The sequence below is a fragment of the Eptesicus fuscus genome, chromosome 8 (assembly GCF_027574615.1).
Source record: "Eptesicus fuscus isolate TK198812 chromosome 8, DD_ASM_mEF_20220401, whole genome shotgun sequence".
In the NCBI taxonomy this organism is placed as follows: Eukaryota; Metazoa; Chordata; class Mammalia; order Chiroptera; family Vespertilionidae; genus Eptesicus; species Eptesicus fuscus.
The window spans coordinates 56821910-56826554 of NC_072480.1; positions in this window are offsets into that span (position 1 = coordinate 56821910).

The following is a 4645-nucleotide window of genomic DNA, read 5'->3' on the forward strand; positions in this document are numbered from 1 at the left end:
AATACTTAGTTGAGAATAAGCTGGCTAATCCATAAAGTGTTTAGGTTTGGTCCAATCAGAACTATTACAATGTGGGGTCGTGGAAGAAAGTTTTGGTGTGTAAAATCTCCAGGCTGCTAAGGAGAAATTCTGGGATTAATCTCTGACTAGCTAGTGTATGTTCTCTGATAATAGCAGCCCACTTAAAGAGCCTCAGAAATGGGATGGAATGAGACACTGTAAATAGTTAGACTAGCACAAACACATTATATTGCTACAAAAACAGCGCACATTTAAATGAACGTGAGCTTCATTTTGCATACATTTTATTTATTATACTAGGGGCCTAGTGCACAAATTCGTGCACCTTGAAAGGAAATGTGGGCACAGGGGCAGGTCTTGGCTCATCCTACTCTCCTCCACCCGACCCCTCCCACAGAGGCCCCTGGTCGACTGTCTGCTGGCAGCCCCCTTCCCACCACTGCTGCTCCCACATGCTGACAGCATGGAGTGGTTGGGGCTGGCGCCAGCAGCGGGTGTGAGCAGGGCCGGCACCAGCAGCAGGTGCGAGTGCCCAGAGGGACCACAGTTCACAGGAGCAAAGAATTTTCAGTAACCAACAGAGGCTCATCCCGATGACAGCGACTAGTGCCCCACCTTGATCTGGCACCCCCACTCACCTGCTCCACCATCCCGACTTGGCTGATGCCCGCCATGTTCTGCACTCTGCTGCCTGCTGCCGATGCCCACCATGGTCCACTCGTGCCCCTGGTGGTCAGCGCATGTCATAGCAACCAGTTGTTCAGTTGTTCTGCTGTTCAGTCTATTTGCATATTAGGGTTTTATATAGAGAGATTTTTTTCATTTTTATGGTACATGTTTGTAAGTAATCAGGAAGATAAGACAGTCACCAGCACTCCCTCCCTCACCTCCAATAAAAGAAAAGCTCATTAAATATATTATCCAGTTGATTTTTTTAAATGTCTTAAGTCATTTCTGTAGTGTATATCATAGAATGCATCTTAAGGACACAAAAACAGATAAGATGACCATTCACTTCCATGCATAAATGTGGTGCCTGAAAAGCTAACTCTAGCCATCAAAAGCAAATCAAAATTTTGAAACCTTCTTAACGCTTTAGAGCACATTCTGCAAAAAGAAATAAATATGAATAGCTGGTAGCAAAGCTCCTCCAAAATCCCTTCATTAGAATTAGCATTAGAAATCCACATTTGGAAAAGAAATCAATGATATACTTTCAAAGATGGAATATATATATATATATGTACATATATGAGGCTTTACACATTGTTTTACTGCTGTTGTACAAACAGTGTCCCTTTTTATCTCACTCTGATCTTCAAAAGCAGGTGACCTTGTTTGGGTTTCAGTAGAAAAATCTCTCATGAATTTACATGGCCATGTTAGCTGCATAGTGTTGATTGCACAGATATAAAACCAAATAATGCCATAAAACAGCCCTCCAGGCACATTGCCTTTTTAAACCATTTGCATAAAGATGGACTACACATTGTTATGTGCATATAGTTAAACTCCCAAATTCAAAAGAAAAGTCCTACTTGGGCTTCCGAGGGCTTGAAAAGCAGAACCTATACAATAATCTCACAAAGCAACTTTAGAAGATGAAGCAAAAAGAAAGCATGTCAAACTTGTTGAACTTGAAGATTTACTTTGTTTGTTGCATATTTTTGCAACACTAAAGCAAACACTTGTCACCTAAAATATTCCTTTATGTAAGTAAGAAAGGTGAAAATATCATTGACACACTAGGATTGGTAAGAGAAGAATAAGTAAAAGCACTATAATTTATCAACTAATTCTTCAAGTAGATAATGGAAATAAAAATGAAGTTAAGCAATAAAATAATAAGGTATAAAATACTTGCTCATTAGTTCATTAAGAAAATAAAACTATTCCTATCTGTGTGACTTAGAGTTCTTTTAATATCTAAAGTCTTTTTTGTATGCATGCCATGTAAGTTCATATAATTCATGCTTCTGAATCATTGCTGAGTTAGTATTTTAATTATATTTATGTAATTAGAGTTCAATGTGTAATTCTAGTGAATATTTTAGGAGGGCTAAACTAAAGATGCCTATAAAAAATTCACATATGTTATACCATCGATTGACATTATAGAACAATGACCATGTAAATAATTCAGATTTTCTTTCTTCCAAACTGTTTTACTTCATACTCCTAGAGAATATACTAGATTGATTTTCTTTTACTTTGTACCAACCACAAAGAAAAAAATGTAAGAGAGTTGCCTCTTCTCCAACTTGTATGACCACGGACTGTTAAATTTCCATCTCAGGAAGGTTTTTCTTGTTTTTAAATAAGAAATTTGCTCTTTGATAATGGTGTTCAGACATTGATGTTAGTGACACTGTTAGTTCCTCAGAAGTATCTTGAAGATGGGTCACTCTGGAGATGAAAAGCTGAGTTCCTGCCACTTCAGGTCCCCAGCCCATATGTTTTTTGAAACACATATTTTATAATTAAAGCTATCCAGTACTAAAAATATTAATTACCAGTTTCTACATAGTTATAAGAATTTGTAAATCATTTTCTTTCGTTGATGAATTTGCAGGTGCGGTACTAACAATAATTAAAAAGCTAGTGTATATAATATATATAGCACTTTCTAAACACAAGGAACTTTTCCAAGGGCTGCAAAGTTAATTCACATAGATTTCATAGAAATATTTTCAAAATTAATTATATTAATCTATCTCTGGGTACTATATCTGAAAACATTCATTAATATTCATTAACATTTTATACAAATAATTTTCTTATACAAAGAATATGCAAATATATTAGGAAAATCAAGATCCTCAAAAAATTAAACTCATACTGCTAGATTTTATTAGTATTTAAATTTTAAAACATATTTATCAGTTACCAAATTAACAAATAAAAGAATTTTATAGTGCTCCATTCCAATGATAGGTGATGAAAAAAAAATTTAATTTCAGTGTGGAAGATGGTAAGTTTCTGGAGAATAATTTTCAATAAATATCAATAGCTTTAAAAATGTTATATATTGTAAAACTTCCAGGAATTTCTCTAAAGAAGATAATTATGTTTAAAACTATTCTAACTACATTTTTTAAAATTATAGTGTTAAATGTAATTCCAAACTAATTTGAAAAAATCTAAATAGAAAAATGGAAAAGTAAAGTCTGGAGCATTGAGTTTATGAAATAGTAAAGTTAAAATTATGTTTACTTAGAAATTTTTATTTTTTTTTGGAACAAATTATAGCTGCAGAAAAATGAAAAGACATTTTGTAAATAGTAAGAAGGTCTCAACTGCGTATACATATACATCCATACACATATACTAGGACATGAACAGAAAATAAAAGGTGACTCCAATGGTACTGTAAACCACTGGTCACTATATTGAAAACTATTTCTGATGCAAGTCACAGAAGCCATCTTCCCCATTCTTCTGTATATGTGTCATCTAAGAATGGCACCTCCAACCTGGGGTTGCCTAAACTGCTCTTGCTCTCTGGATGTGTAAGAGAATGATGTCTTTACCTGCTGTTACCCACCAACCCTGCAGTTCAAATCCTATAAGCTCTCATTGCTGCAGCACGGTCTCTCTCTCTCTCTCTCTCTCTCTCTCTCTCTCTCTCTCTCTCTCTTCCTTTTATTTTTAACAAAGTCCCAGTATTCAGTATTGAACAATATAATTTATGTAGTTAGAAGGATACATTTAAACTGGCAGAGAAAAGAAGACAGAAGAGGAATCTTCATACTCCTCTTCCTCGCTCCCTCACAGCAAAATGTGGATTCCTTCAGACCCTGCTGTGATCACCTTGCAAAGAAGTCTGGGGCTCCCTTCTTTGCTGCATCACCTTCTCCACCCTCTTTCCTCCCTCTCTCCTTATAAAAGCACAAAACCTACTTAAAATGAGTGTGTGTGTCTGTGTGTGTGTGTACCATGCCACATTAAATGCTTAGAGTGGCCTAGCTATGTGGCTCTTTATCCTAGTGCCTTAGTTCAGGTGGGTGATTTCCCATCCAAAAGGAGCTCTTGCACCAAGATGTGAACCTACGTAGCTGAAATGGATTATTTTACTCGATACATTTATTCTTGGATTAATACTTTACTCTTAATATCTTACCATCTACGTCCCCTCAGGCCATGTAATGGGGCCATGACAATAGCCCATTGCCCTTCCTTGTTTTCTAAACTCAGTACCTCACCTCATCACTTTCTGCAGTATACTTCACAATTTGATAAGCTCTTTAGAAACATACAGGAACCCCCAACCCTCCCCCGCTCCCCCGAAAAAAAGAAAATATACAGGGACCAAATAATGAGCTATTCAGGTAGAGCCTCCTTGCCCTACCTAAACTATAAAAGATTAAATAGCAGGAGCAGGATGGAGGGCCTCTGGGCCAGGGGCTCCAGCCCTGCCCACCACCTCGCCTTCAGAGTTCAGCTGGAACGCAAGAGAGAATATGGCTCTCAGAAGGGGTCTGAATCTTTTCTTATTTAAATAGAGAGGGCGTTGGAATGCCCAGTAAGTTTTCAGAAAATCCACAAGGAAAAAGTAACAGCTAAATGTTATGTTGAGGAGGAAGGTATCCAGATAAGAACTGGAACTAATCTAACAAGTGTCAGA